This window comes from Magnolia sinica, chromosome 3, assembly GCF_029962835.1.
Source record: "Magnolia sinica isolate HGM2019 chromosome 3, MsV1, whole genome shotgun sequence".
NCBI lineage: Eukaryota > Viridiplantae > Streptophyta > Magnoliopsida > Magnoliales > Magnoliaceae > Magnolia > Magnolia sinica.
The window spans coordinates 4,070,949-4,085,238 of record NC_080575.1 but is presented as its reverse complement, the minus strand read 5'-3'; the positions used below and the strand labels follow the sequence as shown (position 1 = coordinate 4,085,238).

Here is a 14,290-nt window from a genome sequence, read left to right as displayed (position 1 = left end):
TCGCATACCTATGGATGGTTGAGAAGAGAATTAAATGAGCCGTTCACATTTATCAGAAAAGTGCTCGTGGAGATTTTTGGACGGATTATCATCCACTGGCTCGACTGTTGTTGTTGGCCGTCTACAGTGGCGCGGATTAGCTGCGTACAGAGTCAATAACTATCTTGGATTATGTATGTGTTGGATCCATATCCTCTTTGGCCAAATCATTTAAGGCATAACCCCAAAACTAAAGCATAGCCAAAGATCAGGTGGACCCATTACAGAAAATAGTGGGGATAAACCTTCCTAGGGCTCGTCATAATGTTTATTTGAAATCGAACCTGTTCATAAGTTTGTATAGATATCGACGTAGGGATGACACGAATATCAGCTTGATCCAGCACTTCATCAGCTTAAGTAGTTTTTAATGGTGGATGTTTAATACTCACTGTTTTATGCGTTGGGTACACTTGAGCTTTTGGTCTAAAGCATTATTTGGCTCATGCTCTAACATGATCTCTCCAAATGGTTGAATGGTGTGTAGATGTTTATATGCCATCCATACGGTTCGTATTGTCGTTTCCAATGAGATAAATTGAAAACACAAATATTATTCGGATTCAAAACATCCATGGCCCATGAATTTTTTAAATGTGGATATTCAATTCTCACATTTTCAGCCCACTTGAGCATTGGATCCAGGTTATTTTTGGCCTCAAATTTTAAAATGAGCTCACGAAATAGATGTATAAAGTAGATTTCTCACAAACAACACACGGTAGGCCTTACCTGAGTTTCTGGTGTAGGAACTTCTTGCATAAGCATGGTAAATTCATGTCTGGTGTTGATTTAATGGATTACCTGTGCAAGCCTTTAGCAGTATACTCTTACCCGGGTGGTAGACTCCCAGGAGTTTCAACACCGGGTCAAGGGTTCGACTACCCACCAGTGGTGAAATCCAACGGCGTGCGTGTGTGGGGTGTGTGTGCGTGTGTAAAAAAAAAAAAAAAAAGTTCATGTGCTCCGATGTAGATAAGGCCCACCATGATGTTTCGGAAAAATCTACCATGTACATCTATTTTTCCTAATAACTTTAGGAAATGAAATTAAGAGCGCCGTGGATCCAAAAACTAAAGGCGGCTATTCATAGGGAAAATTAGAAAAAGAGTTTACCACGTGCTATTGAAATCTTTTGGACTCCACCTTAATGTTTATATGCCATCCAAATCCTTTATAAGGCCATCGCCACTGGTATGAATTAAAAACACAAAAAACTTGGCCTGGTAATAGACTTTTGTAGCCATACTAATGTTTAAACGGTGGTAACTGAATCTCTGTTCGGCCACAACTGATTTTTGGTTCCACTTGATTATTGGTCTCATGTCCTAAAATGGTAGGAAAAACGGATGGAGGGGTGGATTTTTTTAGAAACACCATGGTCGCCCCACCTAGCAACCCAGGAGTGGATTATGTGATACCCGTGTCCACCAAACTGGGTAGGAACCTTGACTGTGGGGCTCACAGTTACGTGTTTTCACTAAATCCACACTGTCTAACCATTTTAAAATCTCATTTTTAAGCATATCTAAATCTCAGGTGGACTATAATACCTGAAATAGTGGTAATCAACCATTAAAAATTGTCGTAGGCCACAAAAGTTATGGATCAAGCTAATATTTTTGTGGTCTAGTCATCCAGGTCTTTGTGACCTTATCAACGGTTGCATGGAAAATAAATATTCTCCTGGTGCCCATGAAGTTTTTTATGGTGGGGATTCAATGACTACTGTTCCCTGTGGTATGGTCTTGACACAGGGAAGGAGGTCTAGCACCGTCTTCCTCGGGGGATGTTATAAAAAAGATGTCTTAAATCTTGTTATATTCGATTAGTCAAAGAAAGTTCGACTCGAAGTCCAGCAATAATGTTTCTGAAATTTTTGATGTCTTCGACCAGTCGAAGTCCAGGCTCGACCAGTCAAAGGTTACACAGATTGTGCGCGGATTCTATGCAGACTGCATAAATTTGAGGCAGTTTTAGAGAGGTGCGTAAGTGGAGTTTCCTAAACTATAAATAGGAGTCCCTAAGGCCATTCTAGGTGATGTTAAAGCTTTCTAAAAGTATTCCAAGGGTTCGTAGAAGGGGTTTTAGGGTTTCAAAGGGTGTAGCAAGGGTGAGAATCGAGTTCGTTCGAATCGGGTAAGTCATTTCTCTTTGAAATTTATGCTTTCATAGTGGATCTTTGTTGCTTTATGCCGTGGTTTTTTTCCAAAAGGGTTTTCCACGTTAAATCTTTATGTTCTCTTGTGATTGCTTGACGCTATTGGATTGCTATCCTAGATCCATATCTGTGTGATTTCGTAGCAGAAATCCCAACAAGTGGTATTAGAGCAATCATTGGGGAATAGATCTGAATCTTCAGGATTAACAATAATGGGAAACACCAAGTTTGATATTGAGAAGTATTCAGGAAAAAATAATTTTGAGTTATGGAAGATTAAGATAATTAGTCTATCAACCAAGCAAGGCAAATCTAAGGCTCTTGAAGAACGGAAACCAACTATGAAGGATGAAGAATGAGAGACTCTTGATAGTAATGTTTTAGCCTCCATTCGTTTGTATCTCACGGATGAGGTTCTCCACAACGTCATGAGAGAGAAAACTGCGGCTAAGTTATGGACAAAGTTAGAGGATGTCTATGTGAAAAAATTCTCTGAAAATCACCTACACTTGAAGCGACAATGGTATAACTTCAAGATGGCAGATGGTGGAGATCTAGAGGCCCAAATCAGCAACTTCAATAAATTGGTTTGCAAATTGCTGGATATGGAGGAAGTAATGAAAGATGCGGAACAAGCATGTATGTTGTTGAATTCTCTTCCGGCATCATATGAGTCATTCAAGGACATAATGTGCACCACAAATAAAACACTGAGTGTCGACACCGTTACCTTAGCCCTTCAAGGGAAGGCCATGAGAAAGCTAAACGGCGACATGAGGACATCTTCTGATGCACTGTTTATGAGGGGTATGAATTTTGAACAAGGTAGAGGATCTTGAAATTTTAGATCCAAATCTAAGGACAAGAGCAAAGGTAAGATAAAGTGCTGAAACTGTGGGATGGAAGGACACATGAAGAAGGATTGTGCAAATCTTAAATCAAAGAGAGAAGAATTTGAGGTTTCATATAGGGAGGCAACGCTACCACGTCAGATGGAACGAGTGGATGTAATGATGATGTTTTGATTGTGTTTACAATCAATCGCCCATATAATGATTGTAGGGGCGAGTGGATTCTAAACACAGGGGCATCCTTTCACATGACTCCTCATCGGAGTTGGTTTGTCACTTATAGGGAGTGTGATGGTGGATAGGTGTTTATGGGCAATGACAGTGCCTGTAATGTTGTAGCTGTTGGTACGATGCACATCAAGATATTTGATGGGATGGAGCATACCTTGACTGATGTCAGGCACGTTCCTGATTTGAAGAAGAATCTGATTTCTCTTGGTGTACTTGAGGCAAAAGGATGCAAGTTCATGGGTATTGATGGTGCCCATAAAAAATCTAAAGGGGCATGGATGATCATGAAAGCGCAATGGCTCGATAATAATTACAGGTTGATTGAGAGCACTTCGACAGGTGGAGCTGCAGTGGTTGTAGCGAATTCCAACTTTGCACGTGTGTGACATTATCGGCATGGCCACATGAGCAAGCAGAGCATGAAGGCTGATACGCGCGGACAAAGATACCGAGCAGGTGGAGCAGTCACCTGTGAGAAGAATTACATAACATAATCGCATGATATCGGCGATGTACATGAACGACTCCTATATCGCATATTCTCTCGTTATAGATGAGGTTATTCAGATGGTTCTAGGTGAGCTTGGTGCTGAGAAGTGAAAGGTGACTATGGGCAATGTGATAGGCTCGTTGTGTCAGACCGACACATGAGAGTTGATGGAGCTTCCAGTGGGCTGGAAAGGGGTTGGATGCAGGTGGATCGTTAAGAGGATACATCATAGATACAGAAAGAGGTTGGTAGCGAAGGGTCATGCTCAGAGAGAATGGATCGACTTCTCAAAGATATTTGCGCCGATAGTATAGCAGGTGTCTATTAGATTTGCATTGGTGCTGGTTAGCCAATGTGATCTCGAGCTGGAACAGATGGATGAGGAAACTGCACTTTTGCATGGGAAATTGGAAGAGCGGTTCTTTATGAAGCAATCAGAGCGGTTCGGAGTTTAAAGGGGCTGAGAAGAAAAGTCTGCAAGAGGTCGTTACACGATCCGTTGCCTGGGCAGTGGTATAAAATTCGATTCCTTCATGGTAAGTTAGAAATTTTCTAGGAGTGAATACGATCACTGTGTCGATTGCAAGACACTAAGTGATGGCACGTTCATCATCCTGAAATTGTATATTGATGACATGTAGATCGCCAATCATGACATGTCTGAAATCAATGTACTGGAGACTCGGTTAAGTGGGATATTCAAGATGAAGGATCTGAGGGCTGTAAAGAAAATTCTTGATGATGATATTTATAAAGACTGGAATAGGAGTAGGCTTTGGTTATCTCAAGCTAAATAACTTAAGTAGGTATTGTTCAATTATGTGATGGACCAGGCAAAGCCAGTGAGCATTTCATACGCGGCTCACTTCTAGTTTTCCTCAAGACGTGTCCTAATACTGATGAGGAAAATTTCTCATGAGCCTTATTCGAATGCGATTGACAGTACATGTCATGGTTTGTATTAGACATGTTATTTCACAGGCTATCGGTGTTGTGAGAAGATACCTCGGTAAGTAATATTGGGTGGCGGTGAGATGGTGCAAAAGACTACGTCTTAACTTTTGGGAAGACGAGCAAAGGTGGTTGGGCATGTGGATTTAAATCCGGCAGACATGCTTATCGTTTCTACAAAGAAGTTTAAGTTCTGTGCAACTTATATGAGCTTGGCGATGGTGTAAAAAGAAGGACGGAGTGTACATAAGAAGCATTGATAAAACTATGATGCGATGCAGAAATAAGAGAATAGGTCAAAAAGCTACACAGTTGAAGATTAAAGATATGGTAGAGGTTGTTATAAAAAAGATGTCTTAAATCGTGTTATCTTTGACTAGTCGAAAAAAGTTCAACTTGAAGTCCAGCAACAATGTTTCTAAAATTTTCGAGGCCTTCGACCAGTCGAGGGACAGGCTCGACTAATCGAATGTTATGCGGATTGTGCGTAGATTGCGTAAATTTGAGGTGGTTTTAGAGAGGTGCGTAAGTGAAGTTTCTTAAATTATAAATAGGAGTCCCTAGGGCCATTCTAAGCGATGTCAAAGCTTTCTAGAGGTATTCCAAGGATTTCTAGAAGGGGTTCTAGGGTTTCTAAGGGTGTAACAAGGGTGAGATTTGATGTTGTTTAAATCGAGTAAGTCTTTTCTCTTTGTAATTTATGCTTTCATAGTGGATCTTTGTTGCTTTGTGCCGTAGTCTTTTCTCGAAAAGGTTTTTCACATTAAATCTTTGTGTTCTCTTGTGATTGCTTAGCGCCATTGGATTGCTATCCTAAATCCAAGGATTTCTAGAAGGGGTTCTAGGGTTTCAAAGGGTATAGCAAGGGTGAGATTTGATGTTGTTAGAATTGGGTAAGTCCTTTCTCTTTGTAATTTATGCTTCATAGTGGATCTTTGTTGCTTTGTGCCGTGGTCTTTTCTTGAAAAGGTTTTTCACGTTAAATCTTTGTGTTCTCTTGTGATTGCTTGGTGCCATTGGATTGCTATCCTAGATCCATATTTGTGTGATTCCGCAACACAAATCCTAATAGGGGATAACTATTCTGAATCCATGAAACTTCTCTACACTCCTCACAGGGTTGCCTCGAATCCACAAGGAAAACAAAAAAATAGAAATAATTATATAAAATTGTAATAAATTGGTTGATGATGAAAAACGGGCTTACAAACTCTTAAATAATAACATAAACCTTAGGAAAAAGTTTCAGAATTAAACTATGACTAAAACTCTTAAAAATTGTGACTTACTATAAATAGCAAACTTATTATTTATAAATGATCATAATTTCTACTAGTGTAAAGTGTCCTATTTGGACGTACAATGATATTCCTGTAACTATTCTAAGCACTTTTCATGTTAGGCCCAACTCCTAAGGCCTAAGGGATGAAGAGTTGTACTCAATCTAAAACTGACCATAAATAGTAAAAATGAATTCACGGAATTAAAATAGGAATTCAACTGTCGATCTGATGGTATTTAGCGGGTTGGGTGGCTAAAGTAGCTTGTCCTACCCCAAAATCATATATGGGACGTCGGATAACTTACTCTACTTTGCAAAATACGTCCATCCGGATCACATTTGTCTCCAATCGGGCCTTTTCCAATCCATCTTGGCAATGAAATTATCCGCGATCCGCCGCATAAGATTTGGATCTGCTTCATTTTTGGGATCATGTTCTACAATTAGCTTTCAATAAGGATGGATGGCCTGGATGTAGTCGCATACATCACAGTAGGCTCCACATTAAAGCGTCCCTCCCACATCCTTGATCGGAATCGGATTGGCTACTCCCCTGCCACCAGCTGGCGGTTGGCACTCTGTGGGCCCCACCATGATTTTCATCCATGCCATCCATCTATTTTTCTAGATCATTTTATGGTATGAGACCAAAAATGAGGTATATCCCAATCTCAAGTGGACCACATTACAGGAAACAGTGTTGAATGAACGTCGACCATTAAAAACTTTTTGGGGGCCATAAAAGTTTTGAATTAAGCTGATCTTTATTTTTTTCCTTCATCTGGATCTGTATGACCTAATCAACAGATTGGATGTCAAATAAACAGTACAGTGGGCCTTAGGAGGATTTTAATAGTGGATATCCAATCACTATTGTTTTCCCGTGGTGTGGTCCACTGAGATTTATATCCCTCTCGTTTTTTGGATCAAGCCATAAAATGATCTTTAAAATTCGCTAAACGACATGGATGAAACACATACATCATGGTGGGGCCCACAGAGCACCGACCACCAGCCACTGGGCTGATGGCAGGGGGAGTAGCCAATCCGTTTCCCGTTGGATCCGGGTCTCACCTAATCCGCTCCCCCAGGCAGGAACTTATCGCAGGAAATCAGCGTCCGTGGTGGACAACCAGCCTTTAAACTTTGCCTGCAAATGTACGGTGGACTGCCAGGGACAACCATTAAACTTATACACACACACACACCAGACGGGTTCGAGCTCTGTTTCAAGTCGAGCCTGACCAAGCTCGAAATCGACTCATTTTTATTCGAGCTACAGTTACTTGCACTCGGCCTGATCCAAATCTTCATGTGAGTTGAGTCACAACGAGCTCAAACGAGTCAAGTCGAGCCGAGCGAGTTTATAGAGCTAGATCAACTCGTGTACAGCTCTAGACATATGGAGAACCCCCAGAAGTTTGAACCTACTGGGTGGGTTGACTGGTCAGTGTAAAATGTTTCGTATGGTTTAATCCAACAACTGAGTTGTGGAACTGCATCATTTTGGGAGGACCTACATCCTCTACACCATATATAATCCATCACTGGAAGGGCTAATTTCTGGCTAAAAACAACATGCAAGGCTAAAGGCTTTGAGCAAACTTTACAACTGTGAGTTAAGAAGACCTTATACAAACACGACAAAAATTTCAACCAAAGAGCAAACCACTGTCTGTTATTTCCTGATTGAACTTGTCCAAAAAAACCAAATTATTAACCTCCAACTCATCTCCATCATGCAACATAATATATATGGGAGAACTTGAAGAAAAGTTCGGTACCAACACCCACTTACGCTCCAGAAAAAGTTCTCCCATTGATAGAAGAGGGAGATCCAACATCATCTACCAGCGGTTAATTTGTAAATCAAAGCTAACATCGCAATTAAAAAAGCCAATATGACACCCACACGTGCCAAGATACCCTGCAAGCCCTTAACATCTTTGGATTCTAACAAAGCATGAATTTTCCTAGGATAAAAGTCCTCTATCAAGAGAAAGTTAAGCAGAGCTGTCTTCAGGTCCGGCATGTTGGAAGGAATTGCGTTTGAGTCCAGCATGTGGAAGTAGAGGCTGATCCGCAGTCCGGCATGTGGGAAGCAGAGGCCAGCCCTTCCACTGTTTTCGTTTCACATTAACTTCCTGCCAACACCGGCATAAGGTGAGTCAATGCATCCCCACCCCTTAAGATTATCTTTTTAGGAAACTGATGATTAAAACCGGGAAAAGAAGAAGAAAAAGTGCCGACATTCACCATGTAAATGTAAATGTTACTTGATGGGATGGCTAACCACCCCATCAAGGGTTGCTGCTGATGGATTGCAATGGAGCCATGCCCTCAATTGATATTTTGAGAAAGCAGATAATGAAGCAGAAAATAGGATGGAGCTTACCCTGACAAAGGTCACCCTTATTCAGTATCCCTCACTAGCATGTACAACACCAAAGAAAAAAAAATTACTCCATAGCCAGGATTCAACGCATGCAGGACATATGGTTTGGTAGGCATAAGGTTAACAATAAAACTAAGGTCCTTCATAGGAGGCGCCTAAATATGAGTTCATCTCATTTAATCATTACTAATGTACAAGAGATGACAATGATTACTAGTTATTGAGATTATTTTTAATCCTCACCAAAAGGAAATATGATCCTATTATAACTATGATTAACTAAAGTGAGATGAACTCCTTTTTTAAGCTGTATTTGTACCAACATTATTTTAATCCTCTTACCAAAAGGAAATATGATCCCTAATACATAATTAGGATTAACTAAAATGAGCTACTCAATTGGTGTGCTCCATAAACTTACATTTAAAAAATAATACATAAATAGTAATAAAATGAGACGTTCATTTTTTAGGTGTCTCCCAAACAGGCCCTAAGGATAGAAAATAATCTTGGCTAACCAACAATCACTGATCTCTAATAAACAAATATGATATATGCTAAAATGAGATGAATTCAGTTCTTTAGCATCTCCCAAACAGATGCCCTTATTGGTTCAACTCATCGGCAGTTCTATGTCATTTTCCTTGGGACCTGTTTGAACATGGTGACAACTAAACCCCCCTTGTCCTTGGCATGTCTAATGGATTAGCTTTTTAGACGGGGAAAAGAAGCTGCTTCTCTAAGAAACTGACCACCGATGGTTAGTTTTCATAGTGCAAGTTGTTTGATTTGCATGTTGATTTCCATAAAAATGAACCTAACACGTTTGGATTGCTGGACATAAAAAAGTAGTCAAGGAAAAGGGAACGTTGCATATGAGAAAACTGTAGAAAAGGATTTTTCTTTTTTAGGTCTGGGAAAGGAAAAAGACATAACATTTTACCGAATGAGAAACCGATTCCTCATCCTGTCTCCCTGAAACAGGAAATTGATTTCATTTCCTTGGTTGCTAATCTAATTTCAACCATTCAAACAAGCCTCAACAGTCAACAGTGAGAGTTGTCTGGTGTTAATGTGAAAGGGGCGTTTGGATCGTAAGTTACTTTGGATTAGCTACTTAATGCCATAAGTAGCTTATCTTAGTTTCTACTTGTCAACCAAAAAGTAGAAAAACATGTTTGGTTTCCAACATCATAAGTAATTATCCCTCAAGTTTGTTGGGTTCCCCTCACATCCACCATACATCATGTGGGACCAACCTTTGATTTGAACCATTCACTGTGTGGGCCCCACCTTTCATGTGGGTCATCCATCATACAGGGTCCACCTTGGATGTGGGCCATTCATCATTATGGCCCAACCTTTAATGTGCACCATTCATCATGTAGGGCCCACCTTTGATGTTGATCATCCATTAAGTGGGGTCCCACCATCAATGTTATTGTCCATCATCTGGGACATTCAATATCCAACACCCATCATGTGGAGCCCACCTTTGATGTGGATGATACGTCTCGATGGAGGAGCATAGTCTCGGTCTCTAGATGGGCGCCCTCAAAAACCGGGAACCTCTCGTCATTTTCTAACTGGATTGGCTGATTATACGTACTTCAAACAAAATTTGCAAAGCTGATAACTACTAGATAGATGTTAAGTATCAATTCACAGAAAGGAGAGATATATGCTACATGATAAAGAATCATGCCACATCTAACTTGTACCTGCATTGCCATTTGGGAATGCGTCTGCTGTATTGAGTTCAGAGAGAACCATCTCGAAAAACGTCGAATGAAGCTCCCTCAGGCATTGTTCTGCTTCACTGTCATTCACTATCAAGGAAATGTTCACCTGCTAGCAGGAACAAGGGCCACATTGTTTAGATTGCACAGGATAGAAAGAATTTTAATGATCCAATGACCAGTAGGGATGCAATTCCCAGGTTTTTCAGTTCCTACAAGTAGGGTCGATGGTTGAATGAACCACGCTATTGGTGCGGATGGACTGTGCCCAGAAACAGTCCCCACAATTGAAGATCCTCACAATGGTTGTGGGAAGTTGCTAGATATTTCCCGTAAGCGTATATATTTGCAGTCCACCAATCCATGGGCTAGTGATTGTCCCCTGTTGAGAAGGTTCTTGAAGCATGGTCCATTTTTTGTGAGGCCCATATAATGAAGGTCACTATTGTAGAACCACAGGCCTGGATGTGCAGACTGAAAACCTGATAGGACTGCATGTCCTCAGATCGAGGACCATATAGGTTCCTTAATGAGATGGATAAGCATAAACTGAGGGAGGGAGGGAGGGAGGAAGGGGAGAGACCTTAGATGATCCTTGAGTGATCTTCTGGAAAGAGATTCTTTCATCTGGAAGAACGCTGAATACCTGCCAAATGGGAAAATTCTAAAATCATGCATTCATCCTCAATTCAGAAAAAGCATAAACCCTATTTTTGTGCTTCTTAAACTATAAACAGAGGTATTCTGGTGATCAAAAAGAGAAAATATCACAAGATTTCAAAATCTAAGCTCTTGTAAAATTTTCAGCAATTCCTAGTAAAATTATTGCAATTTTTATGAGAAAATGAAATTTAAAGAATTTATTATATTCATACATATTTAAAAGTTTAAAAGATTGTATTACTTTATAATAAATTATTTTTTTTTATTCAGCAGTGAGATTTTACCAATAATGCCCTGAGAAAACTCAAAATCTGAAAATCTACTGAGATATTGCTGAGAACAAGATTTGTCACTATGTCTTGCAACTAGGGAGAAGACATGTATTATGGGCAGAATGATAAGATTTCTGGAACTTTTCATTTTGATAGCCACGCATACATGCAGGCAGACAGGGATGGGCAGAGAGGAGGGCAGAAGACAGGTATTATAGGCAGAATGATATGATTTCCAGCACCTTTCATTTTGATAGCCATTCACACATGCAGAGAGAGAGAGAGAGGGGGGGGGGGGGGGGGGGAGGGATGTGGAACTGCCAAAGCACCTTCATTGCCAAGTCCCTCAAGAAACCCACAGCCAGACAATTTCAGTAACGACTGCCGATGCCAAGAGGAAAGCAGCAATGACAAACTCAGGGCATCAGCTTAAGTGCAGATACCATAATGTCTCATTAAATCAGGTCTCACAATATCATTCCACCGTTCTAACAATATATAGAACAGGTCAACAGAGGCTAATTGCATCTGGGCTACGAGCTTTCTCAAAGTAATCTGCCCAACTAATGGTATCTATGGAGCCTCACCTTGTTTAGTGTCTGTGGAGAGTGCTGCAAATTGCCAATAAGGGATATTATAGATCTGTGCTGAATGTGATTCACTTCTGCAATCTTCTTGAGCTCTTCCACTACATGGTCGAGCAACTGCACAACCACAGCAATTTCCAGTTGGTTTTACTGGAAAGGAAAAGGACGGTGCTAAAGGCACTATGAAAAATATCAAACATTTCAAATCCAAATGATTAAGCTATTAAAATAATATCAGGGGTTGTGATGTTTTCAGTCATGATGATTTTCCCTAGAAAACACAAGAAGAAAACAGTTTTGTTTCCCTAAAAAATTACTAGGCACTTTTGTAAAAGGGCAACAATATATGATGGTTGATTGAAAGAAACAACATTTTTCTTTTTCTTTTTCCTCCCAACCCAGAAATGGCACAGGTCGGAACCGCGTTTTGTTGGCCTAATCGAGTGATGAAACTGGTATGCCACATCATTGGCTAGCCCATCCCAAACATCTTCCACCAGATCATCTTAGCCAGCTGATACTGATGGACAATTACAACTGGTGGTCCACTTTTAACGGGGACAGAGATGGTTAGATATGACTAATGGGAGATGCATAGGGAGTAACACCCATCCACTGTCAGGTCCATCATATGAAGGATCTGAATCACATCTAATGTGCGCCCACCCCATATGTGCAGCTTGCCTCAGCTGAGCACTGCATATTTTCCTCCTTCAACAAACCTCACAGGTATAACCCGCATATATTTAGCTGATGATAGTAACTTGGCTGCATACTAGTGAATTACAGCATCTGCGCTGGAATCTATTCACAGAATGCAAATATACCAAATGCTGGACACAGCAATAAGTAATGACAGAAAGTAATCAGCCCAATGAAATAAAAGGATCTTAAACTCGTACACTTCCCCACTGCTGAATTGATTCTTTGCGCAAAATCTTTGAGGGATCCAATGTCAACAAAACACTGACTTCACTAGTTGCAACCACATCTACAGAGATACCCAATTCCTCAAAGATGGAAAAGACCTGTGAAGGAAAAAGGCAACATGAATCACATTTGGAAGATACAAACAAAAGCAGGACTGAGAGGGAATAGATCTAGTGTGTTAAACTGGTTTACCTTCTTAAAGAAATCATGCTGACCAACTGCTCGAGTGCTCGTTGTATCCAGCACAGTGACATTCTGCTTCAACGCTATGCTGGTTAGTACATTCTGGAATTAGGAAACAAAACAATTAACGCCGTTGTTACTTCATGCAATAAAGCAATTCCACAAAAAAAAAAAAAAAAAAAACGAAAGAAAGAAAGAAAAGAAGATCTCGATGGCAGTAGTAAGGATGAAAAGTACGTTGCTACAAACCTTACTCATATCTCTAGCTCTGGTGATGAGGGTACCTGGAGCATTAGGATTACAAAAGTTCTTGACCCTAACGGGAATATCGGCCTCTCCAGCAGGACGCATGGATTACGGATGCAAAACCTACAATAAAGGACAATATATAATACTGATATAATAAAGATGGCAACAAATGACACCCCTCCTCAGGATTACCCAATGCATATGGTTTGCGGGTGATTGCGTGGATCCACAAGGATTAGTCTCGCCTAAAAAAGCAGCGGGGACACCCTGTCATCATTAAAAAAATAAAATGACACTGAGATTTTAGAGAAGAAGAAAGGAGAGCTAAACATCATCATCATAGCCTCATCCCAGAAATTTGGGGCCAGTCTTACAAATTCCACAAAATTGGCACAGAGTAGAGACATAAAGGTAAATTCCCATTGGCAGAAAATCACCTATAAGAAAATAATAATAATAATAATAATAATAATAATAATAATAATGTGATAGGGATCAGGTTGTTTAATGCACCAGATTTATGTGCTATAGGATTGACATGAGACCAGTGATGCTATGTCATTTGAAGTTTTCCATTTTATAAGTCCCTTTTATCTCCATATAAAATGCTCATCTTAGTCACAAGTTCTTGCACAACTTACATGCAAACACACGGCACACAGGTGCCAAATCAGAATCGCTTATCAGGCTGGCCCCACCATGGATGCATGCATTAGGGTGGCCAACCAATCCTAACTTTTTACTACTGAATTTGGAGGTGGTGGCTGTTGGTATTTATTTATTTTTTTTTAAAAAAAAAAAAAAAAAAAAAAAAAACTTTGGAACTCACCTGTGCACCGAAATATGCAAGTTCAGTTGCTTCATCAAATGTCAAATACGGTACAGGCTCTACGCGCAGGTAAATATTAGGATTACAGGTCAAAAAACCATCCCCATACTTCCACACCTGTTATGAAATAAAAACTGGGTTGTCATGAATGACAAAATAATTTGAAAAAAAAAAAACCATGAAAAGTAGCTCAAGCAAAAAGTTTAAAAAATAAATGCAAACTTTAAGGTAGTTCTCCACTAGAAGTTCTAATGATTTGGTGTAACAAAACAAGAGAATATCAGATGTTATCTTCCAAATCAAAATGGGATGTGGTTATGATTATTTGAGAAAAATGGGGCCAGTGGTTATGAATCTCTCTCCATATGTACAGACAAGTCTTAAATTCATAAAACCTACAAATCTGTCCATTGAGTGTGGAACGTGCCTATGCTAAAT

General features: G+C 40.0%; 1 pseudogene; it reads right to left on the bottom strand.

Annotated features, from left to right (window-relative positions):
• The window catches only part of LOC131241423 (aspartokinase 2, chloroplastic-like), a 51,806-nt pseudogene that overhangs the window by 13,970 nt on the left and 23,546 nt on the right, over positions 1 to 14,290 (bottom strand).